We start from the raw sequence: 20,820 nt of genomic DNA on the forward strand, positions 1-20,820 counted from the left end.
CTTTTTAGCTTCTTCATCCCATTTGGCATCCTGCACTGCTCTTACCGATCGTTTCACTCTTTCTTGACACCTGTTCAAGCTCCGGTCGTACGCCGCCCTAAACCACGCATTGAGGGCTTCAAACTGTGTTGGTCTGGGTAGAGGTCTTGTCGCGAGCATTACTGCTTTCAACTGGTTCAATGCTTCTAACCTAAACGTTCCGTATTTCGGGAACGTCAATTCCTCATTCCCCTCTGTCATCTTACTCCACTCAGAGATCCACAGTATAGTATGCAACCCAACATTCGTAGCCATGTAATGAGCTGGTGTACCCTCCGGCGGGGCCTCTTCCCCGTCCACCGATTCTCTATTTTCTCTTTTAAAGACCGTTCTCAAGCGCCTAAAGCATTTCATGATCAAATTCACAATTTTCTACTTCGTTACGTTTATTTACTTCCTGATGACAATCCACCAATCCTAGCGCGGTTCTTGCTAGCTGACCTATTTTATTTATTTATTTAAACTTATACCGCGCACAGCTACCCACAGTGGGTTTCCCGGCTCTTGACAACCGGCCTATCCCAGCGCGGTCTTACACCAACCGGCCTATCACAGCGCGGCTCTCTCTGACGTCACTCGTCTCCCCTTCGCAGCGGTTCCCCTCCTTTCTCAGCTCGTCTCCCGGTCATGCATACGTCCCATTCATACTCTGAAAAATGATTACTTCTGACCAAGCGATCACTTTTCTTGACTGTACGCCCACAGTCTAACTGTAATTGTCACCTCAACTGACGAAACGTCTTCCGTAAAACGTCTAGACGATCGCCTCAACTGATAGGTTACTTACACACAGTAACTTCCGACCAGCGTCCGTTACTCACACACTCACTCTTTCGTTCCCCCTATCACGGTCCTGCGGGGCGATCAATGGTACCTCATGACCCCCTTCACAATGGTTGACAATTACTCTGGATGTCTGATACACCCGAACCACTTAAGCTCTTCTCTGAACTTAAGATTTTCACCAGGTTGCGCGCGCTCACAACCCTGCCTCAATCACACTACAGGCATTCAACTCCGCATGACATTACAACACAAATACAACACAAATACCGCAATCTGACAACGCATGGCCCTTTATACTCACTCTCGACCGACTCTGCTGCTTTTCTCTCTCACGCCGTCAGCACCTTCTTCGGCAGGCGATTCTTCTGCTGGTCATCTCTCGATCTCTAGGGGCCTCGGGGTAATCTTAACCTAGTCTAGATCACCTTCCTCAAGAAGGCAACCATCCTCTATAGCTACCAACTGGGAAGGCGGGATTTTCGATCTCCTATTTAATCACTCTAGATCTAAATCCCCAATCAGGTCGACTGAATCTTTGTTGCCTGTCATTGAGTAAAAGTAATCTACTACCAAGTTAATCAAACCAATAATTTGGCACAACTCTGAAGAACCACTTACCACCATTCAGTTTTAAAGATTTTATTATAAAGCCAAAGTTAACTGGATATACAAACATCTCAATAAAAGGTTCATCAGATATACTGGCACTAAAACGAACATAAATTCTCTGAATGATCTTAAGCGACAGAAAAATATTACCAGAACAAGCTCAAGGATCAGCAAATTCACAAGAATGGACACTAGTTGTAACTTAAGTGTCATTTACAGAAAGGAAAGAAACAGGTTAGACTGTCCCTACACTAGACTAAGTGACATCCCTACTTAACAGAATCTTTAGGTTAAAAAGCTGTCAGCCGTGGTGACTTCCAAAGAAGTTCACTCACTCTTTCTTAGTCTTTGGTGAAAATCTGTGTATTGCAGTCATGCCCTCTCTGCCTACCCATCCACTCTCTAAGGGTCCTCAGGCCATCTGCTCTAACTCCTCCCCAGGGTGCTGTCCCTAATACAAAATCACAATCGTAATTGGAACGCCCCTCTGAGACGCCCCTCACGTACACATCTCACGTGGTCTCGGTTCTGGCTTTTTCCATGATGATACTCCTTTGGGCCTCTTGTTAGCGTTGGCCTTGCTTCCCAGGCTTCTTCTCCGGCACGCTGGTACCCCCCAGAACATTCCTGAACCCTCCTCCAGGCCTGTGCCAGTCTCCCCGGACAGAGCTCTATTCATCACGCTCTTGATTGGAACCCCCGCACACCTGCAGACAGACACCCACAACTTGGGCCCCAAATTCCAGGCTTCACTTATCTGTTCAGGCCATAAAACTTCGAACAGAATTGGTAATTTATTCTTAACGAGACTCGACTTTAACTAACACGTGCAGATCAAAGGAGCCACTTTATCTTTCCAGGCCTACTAAATTTCCTGCAGTGGCTTACACTCAGTGAACCCTTATTTCTTTAAACTAAAACAATTCTATTTAATACACTCTGGTTATATGAAACACTTATACAAACATGATTTCTAACGCATGATTAATAATATTCAAAATAACAATGGAAGTAATAATCTGTTATGTGTGAACTGCAAAGCATGTTTTCGTTCTTCATACATTGCCATGAGGCCTGCGTTTCTACGTTTAGCAGCATTACATTTTCTTCAGTAGCAGCTACATAACATGGAATCTGATTAACACTTCTAACATTTCTAAACATTTCCACGCATTTCTACATTAGTTCCACACTCTGTATATGTTTCCTATATTAACTAAACACTCATGAGTATATGCGGTTATATATTTTCAACACTTTTAGATACTTTAACTGAATTCGTGCAACTGGGTTGTACCTATGGTGCACTTATATATTTTATTCAAATTGCGCTCTCTCAGTAGGATGACTGAATTTCTGGCTGTGACTCCTTCTTTATTAATTTTGGGTCTGCCATGGAAGAGTCTTAAACCTTATGTTTGTCCTTCAGCGTAAGTGTCAGGTGTGTAACTCAACTGCTTAATCTATAGAAGGGTCTGATCTTCCTTCTTGCATTCAAGACAGACGTCAGCTTCTCGGGTCAAACTTCAGGGTGCTTCTGAGGCTGAAGATAGGGCAGATTCTCAGGCAGTTCCTAACACTTTGATCCATCATTACCATCTCCAGATGGATAGTGGTGAGGAATTGGAATTTATTTCTAGAGTATTATCTTTTGCACCTTTTTGCAATTTATAACTAAATTGCATGTCTATTTGCAGTATCTAGTTTCTCATACTGTTTATTTTAGTCTATTATCTATCTATCTATCTATCTATCTATCTGCATCTCGTACAGAAGGAGACAAGGAAGTGGTCCCTGAGCATAGTGACCCAATTAATTATTAGTAATCTGTATTACTACTGGCACCACCTTCCTCGTTCAATTTCCTAAACTGGCATCCCTCCCACCCAGTATTCTGGCTACCACCTGGATTCATTGGTTTGTAGACTGGAGAGTGTAGTTTCGGACTGTATCCGTTTCATGATTACTCCCAAAATTAGGAAGATGTTTTTTTTAAAAAGGAAGAGAGACTGAGATTCTAATTTTAGTAAATGATGTAAAACCACTAAACCTTATTAGATCTATTGGACTGGTCTTGTGCAAACATATGTGCTTACTGCATTCATTGACTGTCAAACATTTTCCTTCAAGATAAAAAAAGTACTTGAAAGGCCTCTTAGATTCAGCAATCCAATTTTAGTAAATTACAGCCTGATTCATGAAGCGAAATAGCGCCCGCAATGGCTGCGAAAACGCAATTGCGGGTGCAAAAGACGGAATCGGCATTCAAGTACGAAATAGCGAAATCGCTAAAAAATAATTGCGATTGGAATAGCGATTACGCAGTAATAGTCGCAGACTCCGGGAAGTCGAGCATTAGCGATACGGAAATAGCGACCAACCGCGGAATCTGCGAAATGATTAGCGAAACGCAATATTGTCGCAATCGGCATTCATGAAAGAAATACATTAGCGAAAAAGCGCAAAATCGCACGTTTGCGCGGCGCAATTTAAGGACAGCTCAAAGCAGGTGGTAACCATAAAAGCCATGATGAAGGCAAATTTGAAAAACTGTTAGCCAATCACCAACAGGTCCAGGCCTGACCAATCACACATAAGGACATTCAGCTGCAGCATTAGGCGTTCCACAATGCCTGGGATGTACATGGTGGTGAGGCGGCGAAGGCTACAGCGAGCAGCACGGAGGAGACGCATGAGGCAGGCAAGGATTTACCGGCTGCGGGTCACCTTGCTGGGCCAAACCAGAGAACAGATATATGCAAAATACAGGCTGAATGGGGAAATGATCACCTGGCTGATACAAGAACTCGACCCCATCATGCAGCACCCAACAAGGCGAAACAATTCTGTGCCCACACATGTGCAGGTATTGTGCAGCCTGCACCTCCTGGCCTCCGGCAGTTTCCAGGGCATAGTAGCCGCTGCTGGGGGGATATCCCAGCCCACCATGTCACGCTGCCTCCACACTTTTGTTGACGCCATGCTCAGCCAGCTCCACCGGCACATCACATTTCCCACGAGCCAACAGGAATTGGACCTCACTAAACTACAATTTTATAATGTTGCCCATTTTCCCCATGTCCTCGGCTGCATAGACTGTACCCACGTCGCCATCTGCCCACCAGCTGGCACGGAGTATATGTACCGCAACAGAAAGTCCTACCACTCCCTCAACATACAGATGGTCTGCAATGCCAAGAGCATCATCACTGACATTGTGGCCCAGTACCCAGGGAGTACCCATGACTCCTTCATCTTCAGGCACAGCGGACTCCACACACGACTGATCAGGGGAGAGTTTGGGGAAGGACACCTACTTGGTAAGTACACTTTGTCGACAATGTCACATTGCTATGAAGTAACTGCGCTGCACAGGCAATCAACATCTGCTCCTCTCATTCAGGTGACAGTGCCTACGCCCTACGGGAATACCTCCTGACCCCTTACCTCAACCCTGCCACACCTCAGCAACGGCGCTACAATGTTGCGCACATCCGGACAAGGAACTGTATTGAAAGGACATTTGGCCTGCTCAAGAGCAGGTTCCGTATACTGCACAAGACAGGTGGGGCCATGTATTACAGTCCTGCAGCGTGCTGCCGCATTGTGGCTGTCTGTGCAATGCTTCATAACATTGCAACCAAGCGCCGGATACCAGTTGACATCTCAGGCAGTGAATCTGAGGGGGATGACCGGCCACCAGCAAATGCGCACCATGCACGCGGGGAGAACCCAGCTGAAGGCCACAGACGTCGCAACCACATCACAGCTAACAATTTCTAGCCCACCCCCTTCCCCCACCCCACATATCACAATTGCATGCAAAATGTAATGATTACACAAGGCGAATGTGTGCAGCAAAATAAATGTAATTGTTTGATTCACAACAGAAAAGGGTCATGGTAACAACTATTTACAAAAAAATTCAGTATTCCAGCATACTGCATGTTAAGGTTCATGGCAGGCTTAGCTTCAGCCTGCGCCTGTGTCCCTAACACAATGTCATTGGTGCTTCCTGTGCACATTTCCCAGGCGCCTTTGAGGCTCATCCTCATCCTGGGCAGATGGACCAGGCGTAGCCCTGGTGCTGCGCCTAGGTGGGGGGGGCCTGCGTGGCAGAGTTGCTGCTCACGCTGGAGGCAGCCTCACTCGCATCATCTCCCCCTACGATGGCCGGTAGCACAGGTGTAAGCAGTGGGATCACGGCGGTGGTCAAGTGCTCCAGCACCCGGGTAATCTCCTCGCAGCACTGGACCAGTTGGTGCTGCTGGGTCATAGAGCGCCGCGACAGCTGGGTGGTGGCATTTGCTGCCACATAATTTGAGCGACTATAGGTCGACATCTGGCTCAACAGCTGGTGGTGTCGCCTGCGTGCAACACTGCGCTGCTTCCCCAGCGCAGCAGTATTGGCCTCCATTGCCGCCGTCATGCGCTCAATGGCCGCCGTCATGCGGTCCACCCGCTGGCCGACTCCCGCCACATTGCGGCCGATCTTCTGCAGCTGGAGCTGGATGGCTCCTTGCTGCTGCGACTGCCGCTGGTGTAGACGGAGCATTTGCCGCTCCACGCTCATGCAGGCATGGAGATGCCCATTGCCCCTCCTGCTGTTCGGCCGCTGTGTAGCGGATGTGGCTGGCCCAGATCGTGTAGGACGAGCTGCAGGTGTTGTAGCAGCTGGTGTCGCAGGTGCGGCAGGCACTGGAGGTACATTGGTGGGGGGCCTGGCCTTGGCAGCCGGTGGGCCTGCAGAAGTTGCAGCAGGTAAGGTGGGGGGCCTGGCCTTGGCAGCCGGTGGGCCTGCAGAAGTTGCAGCAGGTAAGGTGGGGGGCCTGGCTGCTGCTGTTGGCGCAGCGGCAGGGGCTGGTGGCTGGGTAGCGGGTAGGGATTCCTCCTCCTGGGCCTCCTCGACGATCACCAGCCTCTCGCTGTCACTGCTATCATCCGCACCTGTGAGGGTAAGTGGATACTCATTAGGGGCATGTGACTGTCAGACGTGCAGATGTTACATGCATGCTGGGTGACATTCCCTGGATGGCTGTGGATTTGTGCGCTTAGGAACCTTTCTGGCCGCATTGTGGTACTACTACATTGTGGACATACTACGTCTCCCACAATGCCTCAGGGCATTTCCTGATGCACAACATAGGCATGATTAAGGGCCAATGAGTGCGCCTATTTGGGCAGGGACGGTCATAGGGGACAGGGTCGCAGTCGCATGCCACTTACCTTGGGTGTTTTGGGTGGGGCGGGAGGAGTCCAGAGTGGTCACGCCAACACACGCCTCCCTCTCCAAGGTGTCCTCTACCTGGTCCTCCAGGGGGGTGTTGGGTGGGACAGTCGGTCCACCACCTCCAGTGCCTGATGACTCACCGAGGCGCGCCGCCACCTTCTCCTTGGCACGCCCTCGGAGGTCGTACCAGCGCTTTTTGAGCTCCTCCACCGACCTGTCCGCAACGCCCACAGAGTTCACGCTGGAGGCAATCCCCACCCAGATCCTCCGCTTCTCCTGTTCTGGGACCCTCCTGGAGTTGGCACCAAAGAGCTGGTCGTGTTTGGCCACCACCCCTTCTATAAGGTTCTCCAGCTCCTGCTCGGAGAACTTCAGTTTGCGCTTGCGGCTAGCGCTGTTGCTGGGGCCAGGCAGAGGATCGTCAGACATGGCGGTCGCTATTTCGGCCGGGTTGGGAGTCGCTAACGGCGGTTTAGCGGCAGCTTTCCGTCGTGTACACTCGGATGATAGCGTCACTGTGGTGTTTGGGGGTGGGATTTGGCTGCTTCCTGGCTGTGATGTCATCACGGTGCTCGGAATGCGTCTTCCCGTATTTCCGGATCCCGCGAGAATGCGACTCGCAATCCCGATTGCACAGGATTGCGAGTCGCAATCCCGTGCGATCAGGATTGCGAGTCGCTATCCCGTGCGATCGGGATTGCGAGTCGCAATCCCGATCGCTGGTGCCCGGAAATAGCGATTATTCTGCGTTTTTTGTATGTCGCTAACGGCTTTTGCGCCCGCGTGCGAGTCGCTATTTTTTCCTCGAAAAGTACATGAATGCCGTTTTGCGTTTTCTCAATAGCGAGTCGCTATTATTCGCTATTAGGGACACGCAAAACGGCATGTACATGAATCAGGCTGATAGTTTTTCATCCAACAGATGCTGCCTCAGTGAGATTGAGCATTCAAAATGACTTTGCAATTCATGGGGTCAGCCTTCTTCTTCTCATGTCTGCTCTTTTTGTTATTTTCAATGTACCCTCCTCCCAGCCCCACCACAAACATAATACTTGAGGTACAACAGTGGTCAGATTACTGTTAGTTTGTTTCTCATTTTATGCTTGTATTACTTTAGATGAGACATATTCAGCACATTTCACTCAATGTAACAAAGGAGCATTACAAAAAAATTGAATGGCGTAATTACTTACTTAGAAGAACAACTGTTTCAGTGGTTCACTAGCATTAAATGTCACTAAATATATGTAAATAAAAAAAAACATCAATTTCACTTCGTGAAAGGTGACTTGCTGCTCTGCTTTACTTTTTCTTAACTATGCCCCTAAGTTTGAAGTGAAGGAAAAGCAACATTCTGCTTCCATGTATGCAGCCATCAAGTGATCACAATGGATACAAGGTGCAAGTAGGTATTGTCATCCACAGAGTTCATATTTTAATGACAATTCTTCCGAGTGAGAGATCCAGCTTTTAAAGTTAGCTCTGTTCTATGTAATTGTGCCCATAATTCTTTTGTTCTTATAGCCACGACTTTCTGCCTTCTCTTATTGTTGCCCAGGCCCGGCCCGTGCAGGGCGTTATACCGGGGCGGGACGTCAGGCGGGGAGGGGCAGGGTGGGGGGTTGTAAAATGCGGGATATGGACCATTACAGGTAAGTAACGAAAAAAATAAATAAAACGAATTTCGTTGCCTATGCTGCATCACATTTGGCGATGCAGCGTAGGCAACGAAATTTGTTTTATTTATGTTTTTGTTACTTACCTGTAATGGTCCATATCCCGCATTTTACAACCCCCCCCCACCCTGACCCTCCCCCGCCTGATGTCACCGCCCCGGTATAATGCCCTGCACAGGCCGGGCCTGTTGTTGCCCAGGAACATATTATCAAATGTGCCCCTGGGGTGGAACGGGTAAGTGCACCTGTTGTCTGTGCCCATGGGGCACACTGCTATTATACAAGGGGATGTAGGGGCATATTAGCAAGGAACCTCGTTAAAATTATCGCTGTTTTAGCGGCAGGAAACTGACGATAAATGCATAATATGCAATATAGAATTCCTATAGAATCCCAGGTTAGATGTGCGGGACATCTAACCTGGGATTCTATAGGAATTCTATAACGCATATTAGCAAGCCCATTATCGCTGTTTTATTGGCAGTTTCCTGCCGCTAAAAGGGCGATCATTTTAACGAGGTTCCTTGCTAATATGCCCCCTAGTTCCTTATGCGACACTGTCTGCAATACAGATCGCAGTAGTGCACACATAGGGCCTTCACAATTCTAAATGGGCATTCCCTCGTTAGCATGGGGGTGTGGGCCCATGCTAATAAGGGAAAGACTTCACCTCTGCACCTGGACCATATTATGGATTCACATGCAGAGGCAATGAAACTGTCAGGAAGTGCACTGACTGCGTTCCACAAAGAGGGCACCAATAGTCACTTCACCCCCAGAGGGTGAGACATGCAAGTGTGGAAAGTGGTTCCCATGGACCCTGCCGACTTCCTGTGCAAGTAGGAGTAGAAAATCACTGCATGTGCCTGAAGGAGAATCTCTTCCACTTTTCAAAAGGAGGCGGAGCGTAACTTGCACTGTGAAACGAGGTTTGGCTGCTTCAAACAGCCAGTCCTCATTCAATAATGTTTGCTACTGTCCAGGCGACAGTGCATTATCTGCAAAAGCGTGCACTAACCAGTTCCATGCCCATTGTACCCGTTTAACCCCTCTTCTGCTGGTGACGGAACCACTCCGTCATCAGCCGCGGTCGCGCTGTGCTGATGACGGAGCGGTTCCGTCACGGCCCACTCGGCACGCGTGCGCGGCGCGGATTCCGCGCCTGCGCTGAGCGTTCCATTGAGCGGGCGGGCCGTGATGGAACCGCTCCGTCATGAGCACAGCGCAACCGCTGCTGCTGACGGACCGGTTCCGTCACCAGCATGGGCGCGCCGCGCTGCCCCCCGCCCCCATAGCACTGCGGCAGAATAGCCGCCGCAGTGAAGGGGTTAAAGGTGCGCACTGGAGCAGACCATGGCGGTATGCACTATATAATAATACGAACATTCATAGGGTGCAGGTTTGCCAAACCTAAGTTTCTATTTTTTCTGAAACAGTGCACCTTTTCAGAAGTACTTTTATTGGGAAGGAAATCAGTATTGGTAGCCAGTCAACATAGGCATGAAATGAAGCTTGTAGCAAATTTTCACAATGTATTGAACTGGATTCTGGCTTAATATTCTTGCTGTAGTGACATATAAAAGCTCATCCCACATATTACAATAAAGACTAGCTACATAATGAGCAGCATTGCTAGATGTAAACTCCAGATGCGTGGCTATCTTGTACTGGTAACCCTGTGCATTGCAATCAATGCTTCTGAAATAGACACACAAGAAATATAACTTTTCCATCAAAATAAAGAAACTATTCTTATGTATTCATAAAATCAAGAACATATCAATTATAAATAGTTAGGATAGTTTATGACACTTTTGTACAACTGAGGGTGAAGGACACAGTACTTGAAACCATTAACAACAGTTCCAAATACTTTCAAACTAGAGAACAAAAGTAGACTGATCATGTGTTCTCTGTATGAGGAGAGGGCAATGGAACATGGTTAAATCATTTACACATCGAATTAGAACCAGGACTAAATTTATAAATGGGGTTGCATCACGCATGCACCATACAACATGGTTGATGCGCGACGCAACCCCAAAATTCAGTTTATCAAGCCATGCAAGGCCACCTTATGTGGCCTTGATTCAATTCAATTCAATTCAATTAATTTATATAGCGCGCTACATACCCAGAGGGTCTCAAGGCGCTTGAGGAAGGGTGGGGAGTTACTTGTCGAATATCCAGGTTTTAAGTTGCTTTCTGAATGCTAGGTGGTTCTGAGTGAGGCGAAGGTGAATGGGAAGTGAGTTCCAGGTTTTGGCCGCCAGGTAGGAGAAGGATCTTCCTCCCATGGTGGTTTTGTTGATGCGGGGTACAGCAGCGAGGGCTTGATTGGAAGAGCGTAGCTGGCGGGGGTTGTAGAAGGAGAGTCGCGTGTTGAGGCATTCGGGTCCAAGTTCGTAAAGTGCTTTGTGTGGTTGATAAATCAGGAGTAACACAACACAGTGCCAAATGCAGCGCTGTGTTACTCTGCCCTGGGAAGGACATCATTCTGCATCACCCACAGATAGATGAGAAGGCCTGAGGGGGATTGGTTTTTGTGGATGAATGTGCCCCTTGCAATCCTGAATGCAACGAAGGCTCCCTCATAGCATGGTGCAAGGGTGCCTGTATTGGCGGTAGGCAGCCCATTGTGTGACAGTTTCCTTTTTTATAAATATGCCCCCAAGTTTACAGTGAATGATAAGCAAAATCCCTCGTCCATGTATACAGCTACAATTTTCCTGAAAAAGAGATGTATATAAAGTACCTATCAAGATCACATTTTAGGATTGTATTTGTCCTAAACTCTTGCTCTACTACATTTACCAGACTGCAGTCACTGACATAAAACCACAATCATGTCATTTGAAAGCAAACATGCACTGTTATTCCTGGGAGTGGTTGTAAACCTGAGAACTGAGGGGCTTGCCTGGTATTACTCTATTCAGTATTAGCATAACAGGGCCTCATTTATGAGGCCGCGCGTCACTTTTAGGCCGCCGATGCGTCACTTTTTGTGACGAGCCAGCAGCGTAAAAAATGTGCCTTGTTGCACCATATTTACAAAGTGACGCATCTAAGTAGATGCGTCACTTTGTAAACCCCTGCGCTACATTATACGTATGCCAGGTATAATGTATGCAGGGGGGGTGTTCTGATGCAAAAAAGGGTCATAGAAGTGACGCAGTGAAATCTATAAGATTTCACTGCGCTACTTCGAGAACACAAATGCGTCAATTTCTTACGCCTGCCTCACAGCAGGCGTAAGACCGACGCAGGCCCTTTCACATGGGGCTTGCCCCATGTGAAAGGACACAATGCTGAAGTTGCATCACTTTTGTGACACACTCCAGCAATGCGTCACTTTTGCACCATACAGATACGTCAGAAATACTGACGTATCTGTAACTCCTTGCGCCATGATGCGTCAGACTGTAAATATGACGCATCATTGGTGTCGCAAGGAGGGCGCAGTGAAAAGTGACGCATCGCTGTTTTCACGCAGCGATGCGTCATTTTACATAAATGAGGCACACCGTTTTTTGGACTGTTGGGTCCAGATGCAGGTCAAGTACCAATCATCAGCATCAGATCTGAAAGTAATATTGTCCTGGTGGTGGATGGCCAAGCAGGCAGGCAGACATCTTAAGTCTTATCATCGCTGGTTCGCCTGGGATTGCACATACATGATTCCATTACCTTTGCTTCTGGTCTCCTGTTATTGCATGTAAGCATGTATATACTGCTAAGGGTGTCTGACTATGGGTTATTGGCAGTAAGACCTTGGTAATGGCGGAGTGCTGGAAGCAGTGTAAAAAGCAGGAAATTCAGCGTGGGAGGCCAAAAATACGGTGCACGTAGAATTACATTATTTGAAATCTAAAGAGGTATCCAAGGCTCTCTATTTGCTTTAAAAAAATCCTGTATTTTTATGCTGCCACTTTGGCATACATGCCTAGGCCGCATCCTTACCTCTTGCTCTAATAATGACAAAAAGTACTTCTTCAATCAATTTCGCCAGCAGCAGCTGTGCTCCACCAAACGATGGACACACATTAAAGTTTAAAACAATATTTCATTGGCCATCTACAATGAAGACACTCAATTCTCAATGTTGACTGCATTCATTAGCTTTCAAACATTCCAACATTATTTCTCTTCAGAGGCAAAATTCACTCCACAAAGCTTTTCTGATTGGACATCCCACTTGCAGTAAATTACATTTCTGCCTAACAGCTGCTGACCTGGGGAGGTGGGAGGTTCGGAGGGACATTAATATTCATTAAAGCATCCTTCTCCTGGTCATTGCAGCTCTTTGTTTTGTTATCAGTGCCTCACAGCCACAACAATCCTATTGTGTACAGAGCATATGTTAACATATATATGAAGTATAATGGTAATATTTACCTGTAGGTGTAATGTTTTCTTTATATTTGGATGGCCCATGTGCTAAAACGAGACAGGCATCAAAGTAAGAGAGCATGCTCATCAGTTAAATACATGTGGAAATGTACCATTTTACGACTCTGTTTATTCTCAAAACACGAAATTATTAACGATAAATACCAATAAGATGGCCCAAAAAAAAATATGGGTAAATACAGACGGAAATGTTAAAAAAATATATAGATATAGAATGCTCAGGTAGTATATTTGAGTATCCTAGAGGGTAGGGTGTTAAAATATCGATTACAAAAATATAGCTGACATAAATATCGTTGTAAAAATATCGTTTACAAAAATATCGACACCCTATACTTAAACAGGTAAGTACATAAATATCGACTCCAAAATATCGTTGTAATTAATATAGATGTAAAAAATATCGACTTTTTAAAATAATTAAAATTACATTAAATAATAAATAAATATAAGTACTATTAACAAAATACATTACATTACTTTTATTTTTTAAGTATTTAAAAAAAATTTACTACACTTTTTAATTATAAACTTAATAAATGTGGACATATAAATTGATTTTACACATTACTTTATATAACAACAATAATACATACATATAATTAAAATACCCCTTTACCCAAAAACCCAAAACTGACCCTGAACCCTAAAAATACCCCTTTACCCAAAAACTGAAAACTGACCCTGAACCCTAAAAATACCCCTTTACCCAAAAACTGAAAACTGACCCTGAACCCTAAAAATACCCCTTTACCCAAAAACTGAAAACTGACCCTGAACCCTAAAAACACCCCTTTACCCAAAAACATTTTCACTAAAAAAATCCTGTACACACACCTAAAATTAATTAAAAAATTAACATAATTAATTACATAATTATTATTCAATTAACTAATTGAAATTAATTAACTATTATTTATTACACTATTTATATTCATTTAAAACATTAATGAATGTATTATTTCATTATATTTAAATTACTTCCCACCCTACTCCCCTATAAACCCACAACCCGCTACAGAACTATTAATACTAAATTCAACTGAAAATACATTATTAAATAATAATATACTACTAAAAATACTACTTTGATTACAAATATTCATTAAAAACACTACATTACTTATAATTATTTAAAAAACGATATTATTGTAAACTATGTTTTTGTAAACGATATTTATTACAACTATATTAATATTAACGATATTACTTACGTGTCTGTCGATATTCTGGTCAGACGATATTTTTGTCATCGATATTTCTTCCTGTAGATATTTTTGCAGCGATATTTAGATTAGTCGATATTTTTACGACGATATTCCTGCTCTGTACCATCCTGGAGATTGGTCTGAGCCCAATCTGCCCTCTTGAGCCACCTTTTCCAAAGGGCGGTGCACAGTATTAGTTTATTATTTGCCACTCATTATTTATGAAGTTTTTACAAAATCAAACAAGGGACATCTGTTTGAGTAGCTCTCTAGATTTAGATAGTATTGTAAGGCCTGGAATGAGCTTCCAGTGGATCTTAGGACAACTGAGTCAGAGTCTCAGTTTCGTAAGAAATTGAAAACATGGCTCTTCCGTTTTCCACAGGGAGGAATTCCGTGGTAAGGTGTCAGCTGGTTTGGATGCCCACGTTTTCGGTGGCAGCTTGGGAGGGTTGTTGGGGTTCAGCTATGTCCTAGCACGGGGACACTTATGTTGGAGTAACCAATATGCTTTATAAGCTCACCAATAATGATAATAGTATTGGAAACAATCAATTTCCTTTTGGTTTTAATCCTCCAGTGGCCCCAACGCACTTAAAATCAATAGAAAACTTTCTCGTTCAGATTTCTGAACTTTCTTCTCAGCAGGACATCAACTTTCCCAGCTAGCCCTGTGTTTCTGTGTTGACTGCCTTGGCAGGACAACCCTTTCTACCTTCTATCATCTTGTTTAATCTTCTCTCGCTCCTGCACTTACAACTTCTTAGGGGCACATTATCAAGAACTGCATTAAAATTATTGCCGCTTTAGCGGCAGGAAACTGCTGCTAAAGCGGTGATAATGGGCTTGATAATATGTCCTTGTGAATTCCCATGGAAGCCCAGGTTCACACCAGAATCTTGGCTTCTATGGGAATTGACAGGGGCCTATTATCAAGCCCATTATCGCCGCTTTAGAAGCAGTTTCCTGCCGCTAAAGCGGCGATCATTTTAACACTGTTCTTGATAATATGCCCCTTAGCCCTTTGTTAGATTGCCAAACTCAGGATCCAATTTCAGCTCGACGAGCGCAACATTAGCAACCAATCAGAATACCCTTGTGATAAAGATGCAGGCTTATTTACAAGCCCCTTGCGCCATCGGTATTTTACTTATTCCCATATTATAAGTGATGCAGTGGCTCCCTTCGCAGTGTGTTTTGATTTGCGGAAGTGCCTCACAGTGTGTCTTTGACAATTCAATTCAATTCATGAAGCTTTATTCAGCACATGTAAAATGACCATAAAAGCATAAGGATAAAAAACATTCTAATAACAAATGAATCAATTTAAAAAAAAAGATTTACAAGCAATGTTACAGATATAGTTCAGTAAAAACACATGCTTTTCCTGGCATTAACACAATAATTTAAAAACGTGGCTGTATAAAAACAAATATCGGCCGATTCCAGACTAAAGATTAAGATTATTGCCTGATTAACTGTACGTACACCGTATTTTATAAACATTGGTTTCAGAAAAGCAATGCGTAAATTTGAATACAGTTTACAAAACAATAGAAAGTGCAAAGTGCTCTGAGTAGAAACGCCATCACACATACATGGCCCCGACGGATGTTTCTTAATGGACGGGAAAGTCACCAAATGTTGTGCCATACCGAATCTAAGTCTGGTAAGTACAAACTTGTGGGATGGCCTGGTCACCATGGTTAAATACAACGGGAAACCTTCTACCAGACTATATCTAGTGTAGAACATAACAGTTGACAAGGTATCGTAGGTTAAAGCCTGCTTCCTTGCCCTAAAGGCCAAAAATTTACTTTTCAGCTCAGCTTTGGTTATCCTAGATGCTGCACTTAGGTCAAGCAGGATATTCAGATTAAATATCTCGGAAAAGCAACCAACAACATATTTTACCCAAGGTATCTTAAGATGTTTTTCTAGTGTCAAGCAATCCTGTATTATAGACCTATTAAAAGATTTTTCCGCCTTAATCCAAATTGAACGCCAGATCATAAGTGGCCTTAGGGATAACAGGTCTATCAAATAGTTTATGTCTAGTTCCCGGTGGATTAACTCAGTTGGGGCCGAAGGTGGTAGACACAGGAGCTTTTTTAGGAAGGAATTTTCCTCAATTTGCAAATTATTATTATCGCAACTGTGGCCCCATACACCCGCCCCATATAATGCAATGGATACACATCTTGCTTGATAAATCTTAAGCATATCCCTGGTTCGTCGGTCCCCAACCTTGGCAGCAAATCTAAAAACACCAAAGGAATTTTTGGCCATTTTGTTCCGAATATTATTACATTCTTCTGTCCATTTCCTATCTTTGGAGAAGGTAATACCAAGGTAGCAGAATTTATCTACCCGCTGCACCTTTTCGCTATCAATAAAAAAGGCATTTGAAAATTTACTTTTAACCCCACAGGTCATAGTATATGTTTTCCCCTTGTTGATTAGTAGTTTCCTATCCTTAATAAAGGTAGAAAAACTATCAATCAAACGTTGTAGTCCCAGGGGAGTTCTAGATAATAGATCGGCGTCGTCGGCATATAATAACACTGGTACAGGGACGCCGTTGATCTGGGGGGCGTCTGCATTAATCTTTTTCAGAATGGCATCGATCCCATTAATAAATAATATAAAAAGTAGGGGGGCCAATACACAGCCCTGCCTAATACCTCTTTTAACACTAAATTTTGGGGTGCATTCACCTTTGGTGCCAAAGCAAACACAAGTTTGTAGGTTCCCATACAACCTGGTGAGAAAGAAAATTATGCCCTCTGGAGCCCCCAACTGTAACAGGGTTGACCATAAAATAGAATGGTCTACCATGTCAAAGGCGCAGCTCAGGTCAGCAAAGCATAAGTAAAGTGAGCCAGGTTTTGCTTCGGTATATTTCCCGATCAGCAAGTCAAGATTGATGCACTGATCGAGTGTACCCCTGCTCTTCCTAAAGCCATACTGGCTATCAGCCAGTATGCCCTCTCGCTCGGCCCATTCCTCTAACCTGACAAGCATGACTCTACTCATGATCTTAACTGAGGAGTCAAGAAGAGAAATGGGGCAGTAATTCTTCACATCAGACCTGCTGCCCTTTTTATAGAGCGGGACAATGATAGATTCTGCCCAAGTTTTAGGAGCCTCAGAACACATAGCTGCGGTAAAAACATTAGCCAAAAGAGGTCCCCACATCTCAGGTGCTGCCTTGTATACATCAATTGGCACCCCGTCAGGGCCTTGGGCTTTGCCCCCTTGCTCGCACGTATGCCAAGTTCAACCTCATCAGCTACACTTCCATTAGAATCAAAGATATTAGAAAAGTGAGTAACCCACCCTTCGCTCTGGACATTAGAGGTCAGCTTGGGTATTTTTTCATCTTTAAGAAAAGGAGAGTTGACCGTTGCCCAAAACAGAGTACTATTGGATAGTTCCGCTGCTTGGTTGAGAGAATCCCAGGCCAGCTGCTGTAATTCACTCTTCCTCTGTTTCAGTGCGAGCTTGTAATCCGCTCGTAATTTTATGATTGAATCAGTGTCCCTGGGCTTTTTGCAAGTGCCTGTTTAAGTTTAGATAAAGAGATGGTACATAGATGGTTGAACCAGCCTGGGTCGTTTCTGCGCTGGCCAATATTGTGTTTAGTGAACCTGGCATCAATAGAATTATTAATGCCAAGAAAAGAGGTTAAAATCTTCTCATAATCAGCACCATTTTCAAGAATGAAAATAATTTCTACCAAACTAGCCTTCACAATAGAGCTGATTAGGTCATGGGCCTTGTCCCCTGCCCATCTTAATCTGACTCCGTTAGGTCTGTGTGGCTCGTCATTAGAGATTGTGATCCCTACTTTAACCAAGCTACTACCCCAGAGAGTTGTGTCCAGAATGATATAATTGTGGTCACTTAATGTAGTTTCTTCGATTCTGGGGGAGGGGGGGGGGGTACACAGCACGAGATAATATCGGAAGAAACAATCACATGTTCAATAACAGAGCTAGAATATCGTTTTTTAAAAGTCGGAATGGTCTGGCCGTTTGCATCTTTCATGTAATCCATAATTTCCAGGTCATAGCAGCCCATGAATTTATGTAATGCTTCTCCATAGCTGTTATGTCCAAAATGCAAATCGTCCCATCCAGCATTATTTGTGACCCCACAGACCTTTTGTGTTGACAGTTCACATAATGTAATATTAAAATCTCCCAACCAAATAAAATCAAAAGTAACATTCCCTTCTAGACATAAATTTTTAATTGTACTGGCCAGGTCGGTTACAATTTTCACCCTGGTGTTATCAAAAATATTATTGTAATAATTTAACATAGGATATTACGCCCTTTGTCTTCCACGAGCCAAAGAATCTGAACGTGGTCCCCCACAGTGATAAACTTTTTTATTACTATTGGGCGTTCTACAAGACTGGGCGCAAGTGGGGCTTGAGACACTGGCGGACTTATATGACGACGGAGCCCTGGTACGGTTCGAGGGGCTAGTGGAGAATCCAGGACTGCCAGCGGGACAATTCCTGATGCATACATCAATGATGCGGGTCCTAACGGAACACTGGGGCGATATGTCAGTGGAACCCGAGACACACCTATTAGTACAATACCTGCACGTTATGGGGGCAGGATCGCACGTTGTGCACTGGCTAACGCAGGCGCTGAGATCCCACACAACGGCCTCCCTTCAGTCGCTCAGGGACAGGTGGACCACAGACAGGGGGAGGGACTGGTCGGATAAAGAGTGGGAAAGGATCCTAGAGGGACCGCAACACGTTCCCCGCAATTCGAGATTCAGAATCATACAGTTCTATATCATGCACAGGGCATACCTGTCCCCGGACAAGATTAACCGCTACTTTGGTTTGGATACCTCCAAATGCCCGCGATGCGCACTACTGAACGCGGATCTCCTGCATATGCTGTGGGCATGTCCCAAGCTACGGACGTACTGGCATGATGTTAACACGCTGTTGACAAAAGGGACGGCGCTGGGCCTATGTCACAACTGGGACACCTGTGTGCTGGGCCTCCTCACCAGGACGAAACATAACAAAGCACACATGAGGTTCTGGGATCTGGGGCTGATAACCGCCAAAAGACTCATAACCCATCACTGGAAGGCCGCGGAACCACCCCTGACGAAACATTGGAGTGCCTCCCTCATCTACTGGGCAACCGCAGAGGGCACGGTGCTACGTAGGGAAGAGACGGCGGGGCGGAGGGCCATACCGATAGCCGAGACATGGGAGGGCTTCCTGAGAGCGTTCACCAGGGCCTGCCACGATAAAGGGGTGTCGTAAGGAGATGGCTCCTCCCCAGTGGAACGGGGGGGACATGTCCGGGCCACAGGCTGCGGAGTGACAAAAAGGGTAGAATCGGGAACCACACGCATACGGGCATGTAACACTACCCCTGCAGTCCATCGCTCGTCCCCATGACCTTCCCCCCCCTTTTCTTTCCACTCCCCCCCCCCAACTTCTCTGCCCATCCCGCCTTGCCCTGCCCCCCCCCCACTTGCCAGCGGAGCCCACATACACAGTCGACCCCACCGATACGCCCCCACCCGAGACCTGGAACAACCACATAACACTAGGACCTCCTCCCCGAGCACACTCGAGGCTAGCACCCTGCGAGACTATTACACCCGAAACTGCCTAGACAGGACCCATACTGCAGCACCCCCCCCCCCCCCTTACCCCGAGATCGGATTCTTTACACCCTCCCCCACTCTCCTGTTTCCCCCAGTTCGAATTGGTGGCATCTACGGCAAAGGACACCCCCCAGTTGTCCACGCTGGTTCTGCCTTCCCCACTCACACTTTCCACTTCTGATACACGGCGGCGAAACACAGGAGTGCAGCACACATACAAACCACTGCCGCAACCTTCTACCTCACGGAGGCGTACCACTGAACCTCCCAGCCGACCACAGCGCACATACAAGCTGCTCGGAACCAAGCCCGGTAGGTTATTCATACCACTGAGGGGCATCATGCTATATCACTAGCCAGCGGGTTACGAACACCGGGGGTGCGGGTGGCCATCAGGCTACCCGCCCTGACGGGTGAGGTCAGGCACTATAGTAAGGTAGGCAGGGCGCATTGCACAGTACAGTAGCAGTGAAGCGAATGGTTTGGTGAATGCAGTGACCGCCCCATGACAACGGATGGAGTTCTTTAACAACGAGCGCATTTATTGACTTTCAACCGTCGCCAACATTCGCATGGATGATGTACGAGCTGCTCCAATTGTTGTTTCCCCTTTGAATTATGCACACAAGAAATGTAACTGTATGCCAAGTGTACCAATAAAACAGATTTAAAAAAAAAAAAATTACTATTGGGCGTTGTATAGAAACTAATATCAATAGGCCACCTTTCACTCTCCCTGGTCCAGTACCCTGTGCTGACAGATTATAGGAAACAAATCCCGCATAACTGACTTCTTCCCTACACAATGTTTCTTGGAAACAAAGAATGTCATAGGTGTTAATAAAATTCGACCAGCCTAGAACATTCCACTTAGATTTTAGTCCTGCAACGTTCCAGCTAATAATTGTAATCCCTTTGCCCCTATTCCTATTCCATCCAAAGTCATAGGGCACTTGGTACCATTTTCCTCATTCCCGTTACCAGAACACTGGGTCCCACTCTCGGTGGTCGGATTTAAATTGGCCACCACATTAGACTCTGGTGCAATGATATTATCAACCACCTTATATAGCAGGGGCACTTCGGGTTTCGTCAGATTTACACTGATCATCCTGGGCAAGTCAGTCATTTTCAACCAAGGAGTTTAGAGTATTAAATCGATTTTGGATCGGTATATCATATAGTGGTCTATGCAAAGGAGTTT

The sequence above is a fragment of the Lissotriton vulgaris genome, unplaced genomic scaffold (assembly GCF_964263255.1).
Source record: "Lissotriton vulgaris unplaced genomic scaffold, aLisVul1.2 SCAFFOLD_2003, whole genome shotgun sequence".
Taxonomy (NCBI): domain Eukaryota; kingdom Metazoa; phylum Chordata; class Amphibia; order Caudata; family Salamandridae; genus Lissotriton; species Lissotriton vulgaris.